Source organism: Lissotriton helveticus, chromosome 7, assembly GCF_964261635.1.
Source record: "Lissotriton helveticus chromosome 7, aLisHel1.1, whole genome shotgun sequence".
Classification (NCBI taxonomy): Eukaryota; Metazoa; Chordata; class Amphibia; order Caudata; family Salamandridae; genus Lissotriton; species Lissotriton helveticus.
Window position 1 is genome coordinate 1388427937 of NC_136068.1, and position 23946 is coordinate 1388451882.

A 23946-nucleotide genomic window follows, 5' to 3' on the forward strand; every position below is an offset into this window, starting at 1 on the left:
ACCAGGATAGCGGTATAACCACGAGTCACAGGCAAGTCAGTAATGAAGTCCATACTAATGGACGTCCATGGGCTCTTTGGCACAGGAAGAGGCTGTAATAACCCTGCAGGTGCGGAATGCGAGGATTTTTGACGTGTACATGTGGGACAAGATTTGACATAGTCGCTAACATCCTGAGCCATTCCAGGCCACCAAAACCATCTTTGACACATTTGTCTAGTTTTGGCTTCTCCTGGGTGTCCCACCAAGGGCAAGTTGTGACACCAATGTAGTATAAGTCTTTGTGTTTCTTTGGTGGGTAAGAAGAGTTTGTGATCATGAAACCATAGTTTATCCAGAATGATATTGTTATCTTCTTTAACCCATTTTTCCTGATCTAGGTGAGTGTAGGCTTTTTCAAGATGTACAAGGAGAGTATGTGAGTCCACTGCTTTGTCTCCTACAGTAATGAGTCTATTCTCCGGTATGATGGGCAAAGGTTTTTCCACAGCACATTTGTTCTCTTTTCCCAGCCTGGATAGAGCATCTGCTTTGCCTTGTCTTATTCCAGGACGGAAATGTATCTGGAAATCATACTCACTGAAGAATGAAACCCACCTTAATTGCCGAGGTGTCAGGGCTTTGGCAGTGCGGAAATATTGTAGGTTTTGGTGATCTGAATATACAGTGATCACGTGGGGAGAGCTCAATAAATAATGGCGCTATTCTTGAAAGGCTCTTTTTCTTGCAAGGAGTTCCCTTTCTCCTATCGTATAGTTTTGTTCAGATTGGGTTAAAGTCTTGTGGAAGTAGGCGACAGGATGGAGTGTCCCCTTGGAACTGTCGCGTTGGGATAACATACCTCCTACTGCATACTGAGATGCTCCCACTTCTAGAAAGTAGGGTTGTGTTTCGTCTGTGTGCTTGATAACAGGGGCAGAGGTGAAACTAGCCTTTAAGGCTTGAAAGGCTTTCTCCGCCTCGTTATCCCACTTGAATTCAACCCCTTTTTTTAGTAATCGGGTTATGGGTGAAACAAGATTCGAGAAATGAGAGATAAACTTTCTGTAGAAATTAGCAAACCCCAAAAAGGATTGAATTTCCTTTACTGAAGTTGGGCTGGACCATTCGACTAAGGCAGAAACTTTGGCAGGATCCATGTGTATCCCAGAGGGGGAAATAATAAACCCCAAAAAAGCCACACTTTTGGTGTGGAAGATGCATTTAACTAGTTTAGCGAACAAATGATGTTCCTGTAATTTGCTCAAGATGGTTTGCACGTGCGACACATGGTCTGTCTCATTGGAGGAATAGATGAGTATATCGTCAATATAAACTATGACGAAGATGTCCAAGTACTCCCACAGTATCTCGTTGATGAAAAACTGAAACGCTGCGGGAGCATTGCACAGTCCAAAAGGCATGACGTTGTATTCATATAGTCTGAACTTGGTCCGGAAGGCAGTCTTCCTGATGCGGATCAGGTGATATGCCCCTCGTAGATAGAGTTTGGTAAATATGGTAGCCTTCCGCACTTGATCCAGTAGGGTAGAGATAAGGGGAGAGGGTATTTGTTTCTTATTGTCACTTTATTTAAAGAGCAATAGTCCAGACAAGCTCTGAGCCCCCCCCTTCCCGTTTCGGAATAAAAAAGATGGGGGATGAGACTGGTGAGGTGGAATGACTAATGAACCCTTTTTTAACATGTCCTGCAGATAGTCATAGAGATACTTAGTCTCTGTCTCGGTGAGTGCGTATATACGACTTACAGGTAAATCTGCACCCGGCACTAAATCAATCCTACAATCGTAGGTTCTGTGAGGAGGTAAAGCAATTGCTTTTACCTCATCAAACACATCTGCAAATTGATGGTATTCTCTAGGTAGAGAGGCACCATCTATAGTGGTTGTAGCACAATAGACAGGGGTATGCCAATGAGTAATGTCCTGATAACAACGGTTTAAACAGTGAGCAGAATGAAGAGTGACTGTTCTAGCTATCCAGTCTATTTGGGGGTTGTGTGTTTGCAGCCATGGAACCCACAAAATGGCTCCAAAAGAAGGCGCATCAATGAGGTCAAAAGACACACTCTCACTGTGTCCATTATCACGTAGAACGATTATTTCAGGAATATGGTACATCAACATTCCTGACGATAATTCAGTCCCATCAACGGCTCGGACTTTCTCTGGGTTTTCTTTTTTGACAAATTCCAGTCCTAAAGACTTAGTTAGGGTTATGTCTAGGAAGTTGCCCGTTGCCCCTGAATCTAGGAGGATGGCCATGGTATGTCGACATTGAGAAGGCAAGATAAACACCACGTTAATGGTGAAAGGTTTGGGTATGGGCGTCCAGGTATTTGCTAAGCAATGAGAGGTCTGAGAAACAAAGGGACTTGGAAGAGCGACCTCGGTACTCCCCAAGTCCATCAGTTTCCCGAAGGCATAGTTTTAGGGCTCTTGCTCTGTACATCTTTGACAGGGCCTTTGGGTTTTACCGGACATTCTCTAGCGAATAGTCCGGCTTTCCCACAATACAGACAGACTTAATTTTCTGCGTTTTTCTTTTTCCTCTGGAGTTAAAGGACCCCGGATACCCCCGATCTGCATAGGTTCACTGGTATCTTTGGGTTCTCTTTTTTCAGGTCGGGTTAGCAAAAGTTTCGGATAATCTCCTTTTGCCGTTCCGTAAGGCGGTGATCCAATTTTACCACAAGATCCATGAATGCGGAGCATTCCTCAGGAGGGTCTACTATCTGGGATAAGATATCTTTTAATTCGTCTTTGAGCCCTCTATAAAAGAGCGAAGTGCGTTTATCTTCGGGCCAATGGGTTTCGGTTACTAGTCGATTAAAAGTCGTAATGTAGGACAACAAATCCTTGGATCCCTGTTTCAGATTCAAGAGCTCGTTGTCGCTGGCTTGCATGTATGTATGCCTCGCGAACAAACTTCTCATTCTCTCTTTGAATAAATTTAAGTTATACAGGACAGGGTCATCATTTTCAACAAGGGTAACTGCCCAAGAAGCTGCATTACAGCTTAAATAGGAGATAATGAAGACGATTTTTACCGCATCATCAGGAAAGGAGGCAGCTTTACATAAGAAGGTCAGATGGCATTGGTTGATGAAAACGCAATATTTTTGACTGTCTCCATTGAATCTCTCAGGCATGGCGAGTGGAGTTTGTGGGGTCATTACCGTGACTTGGACAGGGGTAGATGTCTGAGAGGAGCCATGGTCGGGGTCGGATGTAGTAGGAACCTAGAAATGTGCAGGATGTATGTAACTCCTTTTAAATTTAGGTTGTGTCTCTATGGGCTTGCGCTCTGCTCTTAACATCGTATTCTCGGACAATAATCTTTGATTCTCGTTTCTCAATAGTTTTAATTCTGTCTGTAAGTTCACTACTGTTGTGGCTAGGTCTCTCAAGGTACATTCGTTAGAAGCATCCATTAAGACGTTTTCGTCCATGACTGTCTACACTCGGGAGGAGATAAGCAACGTGGGCTTGGTTTTCTGCCGAGCGTAAACCAGTATCCAGGCCGAAACCAGACTCCTCAGAAGTGTAGACAGTGTCAATCCCCTTCCCCAAGACAGACCCTCCTCTGAGATACAGAAACACAAGGGGAGGGATTACTATCCTAGGAAAAGAGAGAGACCAAAACCATAGGTCCAAATGAGGTCCGGGGAGAGTACCAAACGTCAATGTGACACAGTTCCCTGCAGAAGATAGAAAGACAAGAAATACAAAAGAATTAAATAACATTCAATCATGTAAGTCTTAACACTAGCTTACTAGTTACTATAGGAGGAATATGCTGTCACGCTCTTACCTGACCTTGTAATAAATAAACTCATAAGGTTTCCAAATAGCACCAAATAACAAAAGGATATGGACCAAGCAGGAGTCTTTAGGTCTCTCTCCAAAAGAATAAACTATAAGGCCACGGAGTCCCAGAAAGGTTCATTTTTCCTTTTGTACTCCATGGGACGGTATCCAGATAGAAAGTTCCAAACAAAGAAGGACGGGCTGTGTACGTCAGGAAAGAACACGACCACTCGTTCTCCAGAGTTCACTATGCAAAATGTTGGTTACAGAAAACGTTACCTCGCGTTTTCACAAAAATAATAAAGTGGCCAAGAGTTCTTTTACATAGAAACGCTTCCTCGCGTTTCCAACGGATACAAAACAAAAAAACGGAACCAATTATCCAGTGCAGCCGCGTCCTCGCGCTGCAATATCCAAGCACTAGAAAACAAAGTTGTTTCGTGTAAGCGCTTCCGTGCGCGACACAAATCTCCAGGTCAAGAGTCACTGAGGTGACGTGGGGGGGGGGGTTGGAGCGGGAGCGAGTAGAGGGGTCACGATGTCCAGGCTCATCAAAGGTCAGCAACCTGCTCTCTTTCCGTTCGGCGGAAATGCCGTGAGTCACAAAGGAATAGGGGAGAGTTCAGGAGTTGAGGGGAAGGCTGGGAGACATCGCCCAGACGAACGATCTCGGAAACCAGGGCAGATCCAAGGTCCAAACACGGAACACGCCTATGGATTGTAGCGAGGAAAACCAAGCGCCGCCATCTTTGTGGGGGAGGTATAAGAGCCTCCCCTCATCGTCTCTGATTGGCCCATAGACACCCTGTATCTCTCTCTGTTTGTTCGTCCCCACCAGGGCATTCTGGGAGATGTAGTGCAAGTAGCGCGTTACAGCATATTCCTGCCTGTAGACGCACTCAGGATAGGGGCAAGGAGATCTACGGCCTCCGGATCCTAACAGTATCCATATGGCATTTTGGGGCCTTTTCAGTCGTGGGTACTAGCCCGACCCACACAAAGTGAGGTAACATTTTTAATGGAGGAGGTTTGGGAGAACAGTGGGTGGTATGAAATGAGTTGCTCCCTGCAGATTCCAGAACTTTCCATCACAGAAATGTGAGGAACATTTGTTTTTTAGACAACATTTGAGGTTTGCAAGGGCTTCTGGGTAGGAAAACCTGGTGAGTCACACAAGTCACCTCACCCTGGATTCTCCTAAGTATCTAGTTTTCATAAATGTACAGGTTTGCTGGGTTTCCTTAGGTGCGGTTGAGCTAGGGCCCAAAATACACAGTTAGCCACATTGCAAAACAAGCATTTGCAATACAATAGGTCTCGCATTTGCAAACGTTTGAGCCATTGGCATTGTAAATTACAAATCTTTTATCTATGTGTTGGTTTTGAAATCAGATAAATAAATGGCATTGTCATTTACAATGCCAATAGCTTAAACTCTTGCATTCTAAATGACAATGCCTTTTATTTATGTTTTAAAAAAAGAAACAAATAAAAATGCATTGTCATTTATTTTTTGTTGAAACTTTTTATTGAAAGTAAAAACAAGAAAACAGAAAAACAAAACATAGCAAGGCATTACAATAGAATTGTGTCACCATTCGGCTCGTGGGGGGGTACAAACGTAAATCAGATATCGTTGCAACCAGTAAATCGGGGGGAGGGGGGGGGGAAAAGGAGACCAGAAGTATACAAAACATCTATAATCCTGCGGAGGAAACATCAGGTTGGGAGGAAGACAAGTCAATATCACATTCCGATATGGGGGGAGTACATATATCACCACGGTATGTGTTCCACTGAGTCCAGATTTTCCCCCATTTGCCAGGTGTGCCACGGGAAACATAAACCGTTTTTTCTCGAAACATGCACCAATCCATGTTTTGTTTCCACACTAGGACTGTCGGAGGCATCTGGGCGCCCCATAGCTGAGCAATGTCACGCTTGGCGATCATGTTACCCAAGGTCGCCCATCGAAGCTGCGCCAGATTGTAATGATTCGGCTCCCAGACGTTCAGCAAGCACCTCCGCGCTTCAGGCATCAGCCGTACACCCGTAACCTCACTCATTACCGCATGCACGCGATTCCAATAGCTCAGCACAGCCGGACATTCCCAAATCATATGGAGAAATGTGGCCACCATACCGCATCCACGCCTGCACAATCCATCCGTCGAGAATCCCATTCGCACCAGACGCGGACCAGTCACATACACCCTATGCAGAATTTTGAGTTGGACAAACCGAAGGCGTGCCGGGATAGCCACCTCTTTCGGGGAAGAGATCGCGGCCTGCCAGTCTTCATCATCAAGCTCCAGACCATCACTGGTCCACAACCCTCGGAGGCCTTCCAATAAGTCAATCCTAGTATTAATCAGTTTTTTATAAATGAGCGAGATAGTGCTATCAGGGACATGCCCATCTAGTATCCTATCTTCAAGCGGGGATGCTTCCGGCACGTCCGAGCCTCGGGGAAAAACAGACAAGATTGCGTGCCGGACTTGCGCATACCGAAAGGATTCCCTATCATTCAATCCAAATTCAACTTTCAATTCCTCAAAAGTTTTGATCCTACCCTTGATCCACACATCATCGACCCTGCTGATCCCTATCATGTCCCACCGATCGAATCCCTTCGATTGCCAAAGGGAGCCAAGTTTATCCGAGGCATAGAGTGGAGTAGCCCGGGTCGGTCTGTCAGCCCATCCCGTGGCCGCCGTAGCCCGATACCACACCTGTACCGCTGTTTTAGTGGGACCCGTAAGAGATCTACCGGCTGACGTCGCGTATAGAGCCCTGTTGTAATCGCCGCCGGGCAGCAACCATTTATCCATCGCAAAGGCCGGGTTTAGTGAATGAGCATAGGTGCCGTGGTTGATGGCCCCTAACTGAGAGGCCCAATAATAGCGACGGATGTCCGGGAGTGCGATGCCGCCATCATACCAAAGGAGCGTGAGCTTCGAAAGGGCAATACGAGAACGGCCCCCCCCATATCAACTGTCGCTGTAGACATTCAATCTCCCGGAAATACCCGGCTGGTACCACGTCAAGCGTGTTTTGAAGCGCATAAAGAAATCGGGGGAGCGACATCATCTTAAACAACGCCGCTCGTCCCAGGGGAGAGAGAGGGAGTCTGTTCCACGTTTCTATATCCGCCCGAAGACGTCGGAGAGGGGGCAACAAATTGCGCTCGTAACGAAGCGTGGGGTCTAGGGTAACAAAGATTCCCAGATATTTGAATCCCTCGAGCACCACCGAAATAGGACATCCACGTGGCAAGAGGGGAGCATCGCCGGAAAGAACATAAACGCAAGATTTTGACCAATTGATGACTAGACCGGAATTTTTACTAAAAGAAGTCAAAACGTCGAAAAGGACGATCAACGACTTCCGGGGCGACGTAAGGTATAAGAGTATATCATCCGCGTACAGAGATATACGGTCTTCAAATTCCGGAGACCATCTAATACCCTTCAAGGATGGTTCCCATCTCAACCAAGCCGCCAATGGTTCTAAGGCAAGAGCAAACAGAAGTGGGGACAGAGGACAGCCCTGGCGCGTACCCCTACCAAGCGCAAAGGAGGCCGAAACACGCCCATTCACCACTACCTGGGCTAAAGGGCCAGCATAGAGCAGCTGCACCCAACGGATAAAGGCGGGTCCAAAACCGAATTTAGAAAGGACCGCCCAAAGATAAGGCCACTCAAGCGTATCAAACGCCATAGTGGCGTCTAGGGACGCCAAGATGGCCGACTCCCGCAGAGTCCCGGCTCGCGCTAGGACTCCATGGAGGCGCCGAAGATTAAGTGCCGTATTGTGATGTGGTATAAAGCCGGATTGGTCCGGGTGAACAAGATCTCCTATAACAGATATCAAACGAGTAGCAAGAACTTTGGCCAGGATCTTAGGTTCAACATTGATCAGGGAAATAGGTCTGAAAGATTTGCAGCGGTCACGCGGCTTTCCCTCCTTATGGATAACCACTATGGAGGCCAGCCTTTGATCTGGAGGAAGAGACCCTTTCTCTAGGGATTCCAAGAACATCGATCGCAAATACGGCGCCAGTACGTCGGGACGGAGCTTGTAAAGCTCGATGGGGAGTCCATTAGGGCCCAAGGCCTTCCGGGAGCGAATCGATCGGATAGCGGTCGCAATTTCATCAACCGTGAGCGGAGCTTCCAGTAGGTCCCGCTCCGGGTCAGACAAGCATGGCAGCGAGATATCACGTAGAAGCAAGCGGGAGTCCTGCTCTGGTCGATCGGACACAGGGGAGTACACTACCCGAAAATAATCGGCGAACCGCGCAACGATCCCAGCAGGGTCAGTGATACTTTCACCATTCACATCAACTATGACGGGGATAACTCGACTCGCGCATTCTCTCCTATCCAACCAAGCAAGCAACTTCCCAGCCTTATCTCCCACATCATACAGACGTCCCTGCTGTTCACGACCCACCTCTTTCGCAGCGTCAGTCACAAGTGCTCTATATTCGTGCTGTTTTAGGTCTAACAAGTGCAGCTTCTCAGGGGAGGCTCCAGAGTCCAACTCTCCCTCAAGGATGGTAAGTTCAGTCTCAAGACGGACAACCTCTTCCCGCTTACACCTCTTAACATTGCCAATCGATGATAGGGCTTGTCCCCGAATGACAGTTTTATACGCCTCCCACAAGGAGACAGAAGAGGATACTGAACCCACATTTTCAGCAAAGTAATGATCGATCGCTTTAAGTAATTCCACTCTAATCTTAGGATCACGGAGGTACCATGGGTTAATCGGGGCAATCCGACCTCCCGACCCCAGACGAGCGTTCACAACTAACCACAGCGGGGAGTGATCCGAAATACCCCTGGCAAGATGTTTCACCTCCCCTATGAGGGAAGCCTGGGAAGAGGGCATCAAAACATAATCTAATCTCGAAAGGCTGCCATGGGCCCCGGAGTGAAAAGTATACTGCCGTTGCCCAGGATGATGTAAATGCCAGCAATCGGTTAGCCCCATTGCCTCCAGGAAATCCCCCAGCCAGGATTGAGATTTAGCGAGGACACGGGGAGGGTGACGATCATACATTCCAGACACTACTGAGTTGAAATCCCCCCCTGCTACAAGTACTCCCTCGGGCACTCCCAGGATCAATTTTCCCAAATCAGCATAGGTCGTAGTTTGAAGGCCTGGGGGTATGTAAACCGAGAGCAAAGTAATCACCCTCCCCTCCCAGCGCCCTACAATAGCGGCATAACGCCCCCTATCATCAAGTATAACGTCATCAATAGCAAGGGGGAGGGAGGTCCGAACCAGAATGCCCACCCCTCTGGAGCCGGAAGTGAAACCCGAGTGGGCCATGAGACGGTATCCACGCCTATTCATGGCGTGGCACGTATTACCAAGCAAGTGTGTTTCTTGAAGCAAAACCACATCAGGAGACAAGCGTCGTAGCAACTGTAAAACCCCCCCCGTTTAATTCTGTCTCCCAACCCATTTACGTTCCAACACAGAATGCGTAGTCCCCTATCCCCCATCCCAGCATCCACCCCAGGTCCTCCCCCACACCCGCCGCGACACTGCAACACAGGAGATCATCAGTACTATGCCTTGAATAAAACAAAAAACCCTAAACTTGAACCCCCCAACCCCCCAAACCAACATTATACCCCCCACCCCGCACCCCTGCGTGAGACTCAAAAGCCACCCCAACTTGCAGTGTGCCTGTCGCCCTAACATACAACTAATCTACGAAAAGAACCCCAGAGGAGGAAGACACACCCGACCCCCTCCCACACCCCATTAAGACAACACAATAGCGGACAATAGTAGCATAGCATCAAACCACTGCCGAAAGTCAATACGTTGGTCCAGGAGCCGATTCACTCCCTATTCCTGCTCCATCAGGCCGCCCTCCGCTCCACCGGAGTGTTCCGAATGATCAAATTGTTCCTGTCCAGGGGGGCAACGAGTCCAACCAGTCACTAGCAGCTCCAGGATGGTCAAAGAAAAACGTTCTATCATTGTGAACCACACGCAATCGAGCCGGGAAAAGCATGGCATATTTCATGGCTCTGTCTCTCATTCTCTTCTTCACCCCTTGAAATCCCAGTCGCTGCCTCTGAACCTGTTGGGTGAAGTCCGGGTAGAAGCTGATCGCGGCGTTTTCATATTTCGTAGGGCCCGATGTGCGGGACGCCTGCAGGATCGCATCTCTGTCACGAAAGTTAAAGATCCGCGCAATGATGGGGCGCGGAGAAGCTCCCAGCTTGGGCGGGCCACTCGGGATTCGGTGGGCCCGTTCCACTGCGAAAAACTTGCTCAGGCCCTTGGGCGCTAGGTGATTCAGGACCAGGTCCTCCACCAGTAGGTCTACCGCTGACGAGTCCGTCGTCTCCGGGACACCAACCAACCGGACGTTGTTCCGCCGTGCGCGGCCTTCAAAATCGTCCAAGCGTCGAGAGAGGTAGTCACGGGCGGATCTCAAATTACCGACCTCCGTCTGTAATTCAGAGACGTCGGCGACAAGACTGGATGTCTTCAGGTCAAGGGATTTGACCTTCTCGTTAGTCTTTCCGAGGTCTGCCCTGATCAGAGTAACATCTATAGCAACCGTGTCCAGCTTGTGAGTCAGGGCCTCATATTGTTGTCCCAACGTGGCCTTCATCCCAGCAATGGCGCCCATGACGTCCTTCAACGACGGTTCTTCATCCAACAGGGAGTCATCCCCAAAGGTGGCCGGGGGTTTAGTCATACCACTCGGAGAGCCCTTAGTGAGGGTATAGCGATCCATACCGTTGGACTGCACAGGACCTCCCAGAGTTGCCGGTCTGGTCTTGCGCCTCTCCGCCTCGGGCTTGGTAGTCATTTGAGGTCGTGCGCCCCGGAGGGTATTCTGAGACCTAGTAAAAATGGCGACACTCTATACGCCCGGAGCAATTCGGAGAATAGGTGGAGGGCCAGCCACTTATCAAGGAGCAGCGAAAGTCCAGATCACCAAACGATGACGTGGTAGTGAAAGAAACAAGCGACCAGGGCGACCAAGGCAAAGTCAATGAGGCCAGACCACAGGAATCGAAACTGAAAGTAGAAGACCGGGCATGGGAGCCTCGTCTGGGCCGTTGTTATTCGATTACCACCCGGCTGGCAGAGAAGGCAAGCCCGGGGCAGTACCATGGAGCAGGCCAGAAATGTTCAAAAGTCCTTATCTTCGGTTCCCGGGGACCAAATCGCAATCTGAAAACGGATAAATGATCAGCCAGGTCACGACCACAAAAGCCCGTCGTCTAAATCAGGATAAGAGACAGGATGATCGGTGGAGGTGGCGAAGGTCCGGGAGCTCTGAGCTCACACGACCATCTTGGGTGCGAGCTAAGCTCCTCCTCGCATTGTCATTTATAATACCAATAGCTCAAACTTTGCTTATGTGATGGCAACAAATAGCCAGCATAGTGAAACACTAACTTAAACTCTGACCCTTCTACCCAAGACCAGTTCCTGTAGAGTCTCCCAAATAATTACTGGCTCTTATCTGCACTGGAAATGTTTCGTTCCCTTTGCACCCTTTTGTGGGACACTCTGAGTCAGAGGCCTACAAGAGCCAAATTTCCAGGTGGGAGCTACTAAAAATGTCAGGGGGGGCTAATGTTTCCAGTTATAGGCAGAGCGGAGACGAAGGGGTGAAAAAACAACAAAGCCTCGTTAACATGTAAATGGTCCTATAAAGCTGAGGCCCGGCACGACAAGTAAGGAGCAGGGGCAACGGTCCCAAGGAGGTTATTAGCATAATTTAAGCAATTACATCTCGGGGTGTAATTTATAAAAAAAATAAAGGTAAACAGAAGTAGAGACTGCTGCACAACAACAATGTAACACGAGGGTTGAAATGTGCTTAACTTTAGAATGAGGGCCATATTTTCAGAATGGTGGTTAAGAAAGTTGTTCTATGCAACTCTCGAACAAAATATTGCCGGCCACGAGTTTAATGCACAGCTCAGTCAATCCATTATTTCGTTCTCTGGGACGATACAACGAGTACCACTTACGTGGGTACAACTTTGTCAACGCCTGCTTTTTACACCGTTCTGTCTGCAGATGAGACACGCACAGGAAGATTCATAGATCCTTAAATTAAACATTATGTTCTTACGCCGTTTTGAATTGTACAGAGCTAAATATTTTACACCATCTGTAGAAGACGACTCCATGATTCCTAATTTTATTTTCAAATTGTTGTGTTTTATTCTTCACTAATCAATGTAAAACTTATCAAAATGCACACTTTTTGTTTTAGAAATTGGTCTAATGTTACAATCAATCTTTATTTCACTTCAGAAAAAGGGAGATCTTTGACAGCTGTGAAGCCGCTACACTCCAAAAACAAGGAATGGAAGGGGGGACAGCAGAGAGGACAAAGAAGGAATGGAGGGGGTGACTTAAGGAAGGGAGCGAGAGAAGAGAAAGAAGGAATGGAGGGGGAGGGGGAGGACGCAATGAAGGGGAGACAGCAGAGAATGGAAATAAGGAATGGAGGAGAAAATACTCAAGGAAAAAGAAAGCTGGAGAATGAAGGAAAGTAGAAGGATACAAGGAATAGAAAGGGGTAGATAGCAGAGAAGAGAAAGAAGAAAAGGAGGAAGAGAGAGGCAAGAAATGCAAAGGGAGAGACAGGAGAGAAGAGAAAGAACAGGAGAATGAGGAAAGTCACATTGAATGGGAAAGAAGAAGACAGAATGGAGGGAGGAGTAAAAACGCAAGGAATGAAAAGGAAGAGACTGAAGAGAAACATGCATCTGCAACTGCTGACACATGCGTAAAAGCAGGGAAAAGTCCCCAGTGTAGACCATAGCACAGCAAATAACAAAACAAGCAGTGAATGAACACTAACTTTGTACTTATAGTCCTTATGTATGAGAAGCAAGGCTGGCAGTAAAAATGGTGCAGATACTGCCAGCCTTGCTTCTTGTACACCAGGACTATACGTACAACATGCATGTTTACCCACTGCTTGCAGGTATGCAAAACCAGGGCACTGAAGCTGAATTTTAGTGCTTGCATTGTGGTCCAATGCTCCCATGCCAAACCACAATGCAGCAGCAGTAGAAATTCAGGTTTCTCACACACACATAGCAGGTGCAGAACAGCAGAAACCTGTAGATACACGAAGACACCATGTACTCCAGTGGACACAACATAAGGCAAGCTACTCCCACACAGGGAACAAGTAAAGCATGAACAGCAGAAGTGACAACTTAACTCATACACAGAATGAGTAAAGCATGGGTGGCAGCAGTGCATGCTTTCCCCACACACACAATGGATAGTTTTAACAGTGCAGGTTTCTCCAATGTATAGAACAAGTGTAGCATATAGAATAACTTGCTAATTTCTTATATAACGCACTCAAGATGGGTTGCAGAATGCGCAAAATATCCTCAGCCTCGGCAGCAGAACAGAACATTTTCCTCAAAGAAAGGGTAGGTGCAGGCCAAGCATCCAAGGTGCAAGCTCCGAAATTAAAACTAAAATCCGCCTCCTACCTCATAGTCTCGTCCATCACAAGTCTGAGTGTGACTCCCGCTCGCAAGTGGAAAAGAAGCGCCGCTCTGCCAGACACGGGCGCGCTAGGAAAAATAAAGCTGCTGCTCACTTCCTGAATGGCCTTGCAGCCTAGTAGGCCAATCACCCTGCATGCCGCGATCACGGGGAAGGGCGCTTTGATAGAAAAAAACAATGACAATGAGCTGCAAAAAACATCACAGATGTGGTGTTGATTAGTGATCCAGGCTGCGCAGCTCGTAGCTGACAAGGTTTGAGATTGCTATGTGTGACATTTTCATAACTTCAGTGTAGTTATGAGTGACATTTCAAAGACTATGACAAACTTGCGCTAAAAGGGGCATGCGAAGCTGCTCTGTTAATCAATTTGGCCCATGCTGAGTGGTGACCTGAGTAAAAGCAACAATGAAAAACAAACATAAGCAAACGCTTGACTTACAACATTTTTAGAGATAAGGTACAGTGTGGAAACCAGGATATTCACACCAATGTCAGCGGCTTAGCCGTCCATTACACCATCCCTAAAACAAAGTTATCCTCCAAGCAAACTGAAGGTCGGCAAACTCGTAAACAACACAGGTGGAAACAATCCTTTTAAACACGCGACGGAGTTAATCTACAAACATGTGACCGCAAGCCAAGAAATAAAAGAAATACGTGACCATCTGCAGTGAATCTTACTGTGCTCATTCGCCATGCTTACTACGTAAAAACAAGCCGTGAGCATGCACATCGGCGTGAGCGAAAGTGAAAGCGTGGGGAGCGCGAGAACAGACGCTGCTAACACCGTACACGATCACAGCTCATGTCTCCAAAAGCGCGTGTTCACAGCGCATGTCTCCAATGTGTTTCCACGCTCGTGCACCTTGCCTGTCCCACTTCGCTAAGCTACCCGGCAACAATAAGTCTCGCTTACGCGAGCAGCGCATGGTGCTGCATCGGTACGCAAGACCTAAAAAGGGCCAGTTTTCAGTGGTAAAATGTGGGTGTCTAGCTGCGTTTTGGGCCCTTCTTATTGCAGGCCTGACCACACAAGTGTGGTACCATTTTACCTGGAAACTTATGGGAAAGCCGAGAAGTAGAACAAGTGTTATTACCAATTGTATTTGTCTGCATTTGTGCCTTCCAAATGTAAGCCAGTGTTTAAGAAAGAAGAAATTTTGAAAAATGCCTTCTAATTCACATGCTAGTATGCGTACCCACAAGTTCAGAGATGTGCAAATAACCATTGCTTCTAAACTCCATAACTTCTGTCCATTTCTGAAATGCATAGGTTTCTTTAATAACTATTTTTAATTCTTTATATTTTACCATATGATTTACTCTATACCCAGAACAAAGTGAACAAGCATTTGCAATGCAATTGGTCTCGCCTTTGGGACCTTATATGCATTTAGCTATGCAGCACATTAGCCTGGGTGCTGAATCATCTACTGTTCTTTAAAATTTATAAGGAAAGTAAGCACCAAACTGCGTGATATGCCAGGTATGGGAACACATGGAGAGAAATATTGCCTTTCAGCTGGAAATTGTATAGTCCAAAGCTCAGTTTCTGTTTTTTTTTTTAAAACATTTTATTTTGTCAATTCGCCCATATTGCTCAGAGCTCTGCACACCCGAGTTATCTGCCAAAGCAAACCAAATAGAATCATGACAGCAATCGATTTTTGCAGGAGCATGAATACAATACATATGGTCATTAAGCAACATGGCACCCGTTCCCCAAATCCCACCCTCCAACTTCCCTCTCCCTAAAGATCGCACTAAACCCACACTGCCACATCCGCAACTTATAGAAGAGATCCAAATGTCCTAATCCAAACTCCCACACCCACCCTGCTCCCTCCCACTCTCCCCTGATAGAGCCTCATTCTGGTAGCAAAGGCTCCTCCATCGCCGGGGGCTCCAGCCAAAGGCCCCGATACTCCGCCCATCGCAGCCATATTTTATAGTGTTTGCGCGGGCACCCCCTGGCCACAAATATATGTTGCTCCAGACCCATACAAAAATCTAGGCCATTTTTCCAGGCAGCCACCGAGGGGGCCCTCGTTGCCTTCCATGCCCTAGCAATATCTCGTTTAGCCAACGTAAGGCCAAGGAGCAGAAGATGCCGTTTGTAGATATTACCACCCACACCCTCCAGCACATGAAGCTGTGGCGTGCGTGCAAGCTCTCAGCCCAGTACCTCAGACAGACATGCGAACACCCCCCCCTCCAGAAACGGTCCAGTGATGTGCACTGCCATACTGTGTGTAGAAATGTGCCCTCCGCCTGACTACAGAGGAGACACTCTTGGGACGCAATCAACCCCGCCCGCCACAGACGTGCCCTAGTATAATAGACCCTGTGGAGGTATTTAAACTGGACCAGGCGGAGTCGTGCTGCTATGGCCGCCCCAGCGGTGCTGCCAGGGCCTCAGTCCAGTCCTCCTCCTCCAGCCCGCCCACATCTGCCTCCGAGTCCCCCCGGAGTTCCTGGAGTGTAGGGGAGCAGTGCGTAACCAAGGACCGATAAATGCGAGAGATCTTCTTGTCCTGCAAATCCCCCATAAAAACGTTTGCCTCAATGGGGCTAAATTTGGGTATCGACTCCAGGCCCTGCAGGCTAGGGGACAGTGCATGACTTAGTTGTAAATTTCGATAGAATTGTGTCCGGGGCATATGAAACTCCTCCTGTAGATCCCGGAAGGATTTGAGTGTCGTGTACCTCAGGACATCGCCCCGAGTGGAGATGCCTATGGCGCCCCATCCCCGAAACCCCAGAAGGGCCACCAATTGGGGCAGTCGCCCACTGTTCCATAGTGGGGTCTCCCAGGTCAGAACATTCCAACAGCCCATACGCCGCAACGCCTGCCTCCAAACCATGAATACTACCAGTGTGGCTGATGGCAACATGCTACGGAGCCGCGCCGAGTACAGCAGCGTGTGTAGTGAGTGATGTCGCATCAGGCAGCGTTCCAGCGCATACGCCGGGTCCCTGCTATCGCCGTACCACCACTCATTGAAGACCAGCAGGTGTGAGGCCTGGTAGTATGAGAAAATGTCCGGAGAAGCCAGGCCTCCGCAATAAGTGATAAAAAGCACGTGCGTATTGCCACACGCACGTTCCCCCTCCCACAAAAACTGCCCCAGCACAGAATTCACCAGCCCGGACCATTTAGGCTGGATCGGGTACGGGTGGTTCTGCAGCTGGTAAAGAAGTCGGGGGAGTGCTACCATTTTGAAGATGGTCCATCTACCGTATAGTGTCAGAGGAATACGTGACCAGGACTTAATGTCAGTGCGAACCCGCTCCCATACCGGCGCTAGGTTACGCTCCCATGCAATGGCCGGTATATTGGAGAGCACTACCCCCAGATATTTCAAACCGTCCGCAGCCGACTGGACCGCGGATGCCCACGCGTCCACCCTCATCTGATCTCCCAAAGCCCACAGCGTGGACAGGGATTCATGTACAGACCTGACGTCTCCGTGAAAATTTGCATGCTTCGCAAAAGCCGTGGCCCTGTCCTCTCAATCGCCGTCAGGAAAAAAAGGATGCCGTCTGCATACAGCGCAATTCTATCGGACAGGCCGGTGGCCCACTCAAATCCCCGTACCTGGGCGTCTATATTCGCACCCTGGCAGCCAAGGGCTCCATGGCCAAGGTAAAGAGATATGGGAACAGAGGGCTCCCCTGCTGCGTGCCCCTCTGAATGGGGAAGGTGGAGGAGGTAGCGCCGGCGACCAGCACCGACGCCGTAAGCCCCGTGTAAAGGAGTTTCACGTAGGAGAGGAAGCGCGGGCCCAAGTTAAGTCTATGGAGCAGGGCGGACAGATAGACCCAGCTCAAGGAATCAAACGCCCTGCCCATGTCCGCTAAGAGTAGTGCCGTCGGCTCCCCAATTTGTTGGATCGTCGCAATCGCCACCTGAACCCTCCTAATATTGTGTCGGGTTGCCTGCTGGGGCATAAACCCCGCCTGATCGGGATGCACGAGATTTGTTGTGATATGGGGCAGTAGGCGATTGGCCAGCGCCTTCGCCAGGATCTTAGCTTCCACATTTAGGAGGGAAATAAGACGGTAGGAGGCATGCTGTTCTGGGGGGCGCCCGGGCTTGTGAATCACCACCATCTCCACATGTCTCCAGTCCGGGGGAAGCTCGCCCACCTCCCGGGCCTCCTGCACTACTGCTCAATAGTGCTGGGCCAACTGCACATTATACCGGTGGGAAAACTCAGTTAGAAACCCATTGGGACCGGGCGCTTTCCCAGGTTTAAGTTCTCCCAGGGCCGATCCCGGTTCCACGTCCGTCAAGGGGGGCTCCAGCTGGTCCCTCACCACGACTGGCAGCACTTTGGGTGGCAAATCAGTGATGAATGTATCCATCACGTCAGCTGACACACATTCCCAGGAGGCATATAGATCAGCATAGTAAATGGAAAAACTATCCCGATGGCTAGAGGGTCCGTGATCGGGGTCCCAGCCTGGTCCAAGATTCCAGTCAGGGCCAGAGAGTGAAACGTGCCTTGACAAAGGCGATGCAGCATCTTGCTTGACTTGTCCCCCCATTGGTACACTCTACTGCGCGTCGCCAGCCAGACTTGACGAGCCTCGTCCATCAGCCATGCAGCGCACTCTTGTTGGGCCAATAATAACTGCTGCACCCCTAGGTCACTCCCTATTTCACGATTCTGTCGCTCAAGCATCTCTACTTTCGCCTCAGCGCGAGTCAGTTCCTCCCTGCGCTTCCTGCGGGCCGCCGCACACCAGGAGATATCCACTCCTCGCAGAGTGGGCTTGCCTCCCACAATGTGGCCGCACCAGAAACGGAGCCCGCATTGGCCGAGAAATACTGGGCAATAGTTACACCCATATACGCGGTGTATTCCGCGTTATGAAGGTGCCACACTGCCATGCGCCACCGAAGCGGTTGTCTACCCCTGCCTATGCTTAGGTCTATAAACACTGGGGAGTGATCCGAAAGGCCCCGGGGCAAAATCCCTGCTGCCACCACTCTATTAGCCATCGCCCTGGGAACAAAGATATAATCGAGCCGGGAAAAGGATTTATCAACCGCTGAGAGGTATGTGAATCCCTGAGCCGCCCCGTGGACACGCCGCCAGGTGTCGACCGAATCCGAACCCCTCATCAGAGAGTACAGTTTAGTAGGGAGACCGCTCCTATGGCCATGCCTATCCATGCCTATGTCCATGACATTGTTCCAGTCCCCGCCCACCACGGACAATACATCTGGCATATCAGCCTACATGGATTGCAGCCTCTCAATCAGGCTCCACTGCAATTGGGGGGGGGGGGGGAGAGGGCATAGACACTGCCCACAATCAAAGAATCCTCCCCAACCCTACCCCGGAGAAACAAGTAGCGCCCCTGCATGTCGGTCCACTGCTGCTCAAATGTATGGGGACTCTACGATGTATTAAAATAGCCACACCTCGCGACCCCCTCATGAAACCAGCGTGGTAAACCTGCTGGAAACCATAGCGCTGTAGACAAAGGGCCTTTGTGCCCAAAAGATGTGTCTCCTGTAGCAGGAGGATACAAGTCTTTACCCTCTTTGCAGGATGAAGTATGGCCCCCGCTTGATCTTGTCCAGAGCTCCATGGACATTCCAGCTCAGAACGCAGAGGCTGCATTGCGTCCCCCGCCCACTATCAGGAATGCTAGCCATAAGAGGAGGCATTGTAATTCAACAAACCGATCAGCAGTGTAAGTGCGGCCTGTAAACAAGAACAACATTCACCCAACAAACCCCCCTCCCCATACCTCAAAAACACTTAAGTATCTGTCACGGCAGGGCTAGTCCCCGTCCCCCAACGGGGGAACGAGGACTGCCCCAACCAATGGATCCCCAACTCACAGCCCATGACTCCCTAGCCGGGCTCCCGCCAGCTGAACCTGACGAGAAGACAAGCCCAGCTCAGAACCTCCTGGAAGTCCGTAAATGTAAGTCCGTAGCACTTCTCCAGCATCCCCTCTTATGGTATCAGTGTTTGACTCCCAGGGTTGCCCCCCCCCCGGGAAGAGGCGCTACAGGATAGCGAGCGCCGCCGTGATCGTGACCTTCTGTTGTCCCTCTCTGCCGCTGTCACGAGGGCTCCCCCGGGCTGCATCGCTTAGGGACGAGTCCGACTCTCTGCCAGGCGGCGTGTGGGGTCGCACTCGAACAGTTTCGTCCGTCCACTTAAAGACTTCTTCCTGAGTATCGAAGAAATTAGTGCGGGACCGAAAGACCACTCGGAGGCGGACCGGAAAAAGCAAGGAGTAGGGAAGCTTGAGCTCCCGCAAACGGGCCTTGGCTGCCATAAAAGATTGACGCTGCTGCTGGACCTGCCGCGTGTAATCAGGGAATATCAGTATACGAGCATTGTTGTAAAGCAAGGATTCTTTGGCTCAGGCCTGTGTCAGGATGGCGTCCCTGTTCAGATAGTTCAGGAGTTGGGCGATTACCGGCCGTGGGCGGGCCCCAACAGGGGGTTTCTGCATAAGCGCCCTAGGAGTCCGTTCCACCACAAAACATTTGGACAGAGCCTCAAGGGAGAGCCAGCCCTCCTGCCAGGTGGTAAGGAAGCGTTCCATGTTTCCCTCTTCGCATTCCTCCGGAATCCAACAAATCGGAGGTTGTTGCGCCGGGCCCGTCCTTCCGCATCTTCCGCTCTGAGCGTGAGGCCCATTTGGGTGGTCTCCATTGCTGCCACATTCCGCTTCAGCTCTGTCACGTCATCTGCCACCCCTGATATGCGGGACTCTGCTTCTGTAATGCGAGCCCCTGCATTCCGCAGGTCTTGCCGCAGCAGCATCTGCCTCACTGGCCTCCAGGACGGCGGTGTTACAGAAAGGCAGGCCTCGCCAATTCAACCACCGTGTCAGACGCTCCACACTCCAGCAGCTGCAGGCCCCCCGCGGCCCAGGGCACGCTCCTGCGGTCCGAGCCAGTGACCGCCAATAGAAATACTGGTCCAGGCCTGATGTGGGCAGCAGAAGCAGTCGCCTCACCTCGCCTTGCGGCTCGAGAATACCGCCGATCTCCACCACTCACACACAACGGCCAATTCCGACCCCGGCCACCAAACCCAGGTCTCTGTGTGCCCAGCGGGATATCCCCGGGACGGAGGCAGCCTGTGCAACCGTTATGGCTCCCAACGCGGCCCGACTATACCGCAGATCGCCCGCAGCGGCCCCTAGCGGGGGGGGGGAGGAGGACGACACTCCAATAGGCAGGAGTCCTTGGGCCCCAATGAATTCCCTCTGTAGCCCGCCCGCGGCCCGACCGTGCCGCCGATCCCACCCCGGAGCCAGATAGAGGGGGGCACCAATTACCACCACTGCACCCCAGTCACAGGAGACTCAGAACACCACCAGGCGGGGGCGGCCGGACGTGGGCAGGAGAAGCCGTCACTACTCCCAGCCCAACTGCGCTGCCGATCTCCCCTCCACACGCTGCTCTTTGCCACGGCCCTAAAGGGCACCGCGCCCTGTCTCAGCCTCAATTGCAATGTCTTGATGGACCCAGCGGGTCACCACAGGAGAGGAGGGGGCCGAGGACACCTGCAATCGCCCTCGGTGCGGCCCGACTGCACCCTCAAACCCCCACAGTGATAACTAACGTGGGGGAGGGAGACCAGCGTCCCGGTGTGTGGGAGCTCCCCGCGGCCCGATGAATGCCAGTGACAGGGGAGGGGCAGCCCAGCAGTCACACAGTGGCCCGACAGTGCCGCCTATCCCCACCACAGCGCAGGGGGGGGCCTCTCCCAATCGCCGCCGCCACACCACAAATACCGGAGGCACGGGGCACCGCCAACGGGAGGGCGAAGCAGCCTACTGGTTCCCCAGCAGCCCCCGGGTGGCCCGACCGTGCCGCCGATCCCCCCTACGCCACCAAAGTAAAGGGGATACCACGTTGATCGGGCCAGCCGGCCCTGTCGCTAGCCGCCTCCACTCTCGAGCCTCACCACCTCTGTCAAGGGGGCCAGCCCCAAATCACCGTGCCTGCGGCAACAGCACTACCCTACCTCCGCAGCCCGATCCGGCCGCCAAATCCCCGTAGCCCTCGCCTGGAGCCTCTCTAACCACACCACAGAGCTGCGGCATGGCCCCCTCCGATCAGGACGTCGGCTGGCCTCGTCCGTCAAGGCGATCCGCACACCAGCCAGGCACGCCAGCTGGTCAGGGCAAACTCCCCTCTCGGTTCCAATCGGGGACCGCAACACCACATGCAGCGCACCGGGTCTTTTCTGCTAAGCCAGGCCTCACCTCCGCATCGGCCGCCTCTCAGCGCCCCCAACGTCCAAATGGCAGCAGGGGATAGGGGAGCTGGAGCTGCATCACGGGAGAGTATTTCCCGGCGTCAATCTTCCCAGGATGTCAGGATAAATGTCGGATAGAAGTCAGGCTAGACGGAGCCGGCTTAGCACACGTCCGCCATGTTGGCTTACCAAGCCCCCCCCCACCCCTCTAAAGCTCTGTTTTTAATATAAAAACAAGGCCTTTGGTGGTCATATCACTGAAAATACAAGATTTGAAAAAAATATTATGGTCTACGGGTGCTCGTGTAAGACAATTTCCATGGACTGGAATCTAGAGAATGCTAAAGTGATTCTGGTATTTTACTGAACTCTGCTGGTTGTTTTCTATCAAGAAAGTTAAACAGAGGCAGTTGAAGAAAAATAAAGTCCCTCAGCAGAAAGCAATTTTGGTATTCTACTGACCTCTACTGGTCGTTTTCTATCAAGACAGTTAAATAGAGGCAGTTGAACAGAAAAAAGTCCCTATGCGGAAGCAGACCAGTCCTAGGGCTGATCTCCAGAGCCCACAAAGTACATACACATATAAGTATATAATAAGTATATACTAAAGTATTTACAAGTGGTCTTGAATGCTCGGCCTAAAAACCATTGCAAGGTGCAGCTCAGGTATTGGCACTGGGTATTTCAAGTTCTTGCAAACACCACACACCCTATACATCCCCACAACCAGAAGAGTCTAGCAGATCTAATGGTATATTTCTTTGTATATTGGCCATTGTGACAAGAAGTTACAAATAAAAACGTTGTCACAAATGGACGTTTATTCCTACTCATTTTCAAAATGTCTTTATTTCAACACTTAGCTTCTTTGGAAAAGCCTTGAAGGATCTACACAAATGCCCCCTTGCTGATTTCAGAATGATGTCTAGTTTTCAGAAATGTATACCTTTCCAGGATCCACCATGGGTTTCATACCCATTTCCACCACATAATGGAAGGAGGTTGAAAGCACAAAATATAGGACAAATGGGCTAAACTGTGGTAAGAAATTTTGGTTTTATGAATCAAGTCTGCCTGTTCCTGAAAGTTGGGAAAATAGTGACTTTAGAACCGGAAACCGTTGGTTGATGTTAACTGCAGCAACAAAAACAGACACTTTCTTCTGCAGCATGCTTTCCTATTCCCCCTCCCCCCCCTCCCCAAATCCAAAACATAGCTTATATTTTGACTAATTTCTTGGTCCCCTCCACGGGAAACCACAAACCCTGGGAACCTTTAGAATCCCCAGGGTGTAGAAAAAAAGAGAGGGCAAATTTGGCAAGGAAAGCTTATGTGGAAAAACTTATGGAGCCCTAGCCGCATGGCCAGAAAACGGTTTAACACTGGAAGGGAAAAGGACTAGCAGTGAAAGGGTTAAAATGCGGTTAGACTATTTCTCTTTACTTTTTTACCTTTACTCCTTACATTTTCAGTTGAATTTCTCGGACTTTCATATTATATCCCTGTAAACTTGTTTAGGACGAGAAAAAGAATATAACAAAAAAAATAAAAACGCTATAAAAAGCAATTAGTTTGACCGCTACATCTTAGAAAACCACAAAATAGAATAGGCTTTAGATAAATACTTCACTAGCACTCCACTTTAAGTAATGGCATGTTTTTTTCCGACAAAACAAATACATTATCCTCACTAAAACATTTACAAAAAAAGGCTTGTAAGGAAGTTTAAACCAACATGGTGCGGGAAGAGTGGGCCCCACCACAAGTTTGCTATTAGTAGTACAGGCACGGATGTCTGCAGCTTTACTTTCGACCATGCTGCATGTCCTAGATAGCCAGAGAACCCAGCCTCCAGGGACCAACGCAAAACCCCAGCAACCAGTACAATCTCAGCTGCAAGGGCATTTACATTCAGTCAACGCCTCATCAAAACAGAGTTTGAAAAACAATGTAGCACATTATGTCACTGCATTATTTTTTCGGTGCATGAGCACCAGCAAAACACTGATCAAAGACCATAAGACGCCCACTAAGAAATATGAGGAAACCATTGTACAACCAAACCCTGGGCAATAAATTAACAATACAAATTGGATATTTGCGTTTAGGATTGAGCATGAAATAAACATGTGCACATTGAACCCACTGGATAACCACACTACTGGCTCCTGGAATACTTCAAGATTACATTCAAAATCCTTCATAGATGCAGGTGGGCTTCTGCAGCACAGTTACCCTGGAATTCAAAAAGGCTCAACACCATCTAAGCACGAAGAAGGAACTCCAGATCAAAACACATCTAGAAAATCTGCTGACAGAAATTCATATGGCAAATCTCTTGGAGTACACAGCCC

The 23946-nt window shown here is 49.7% G+C and overlaps 1 protein-coding gene across 3 annotated transcripts in view; it reads right to left on the reverse strand.

Moving 5' to 3' along the window:
• TBCD (tubulin folding cofactor D) overlaps positions 1 to 23946 on the reverse strand; it is a 2437462-nt gene that overhangs the window by 2070386 nt on the left and 343130 nt on the right. The gene's annotated exons all lie outside the window — the stretch shown is intronic.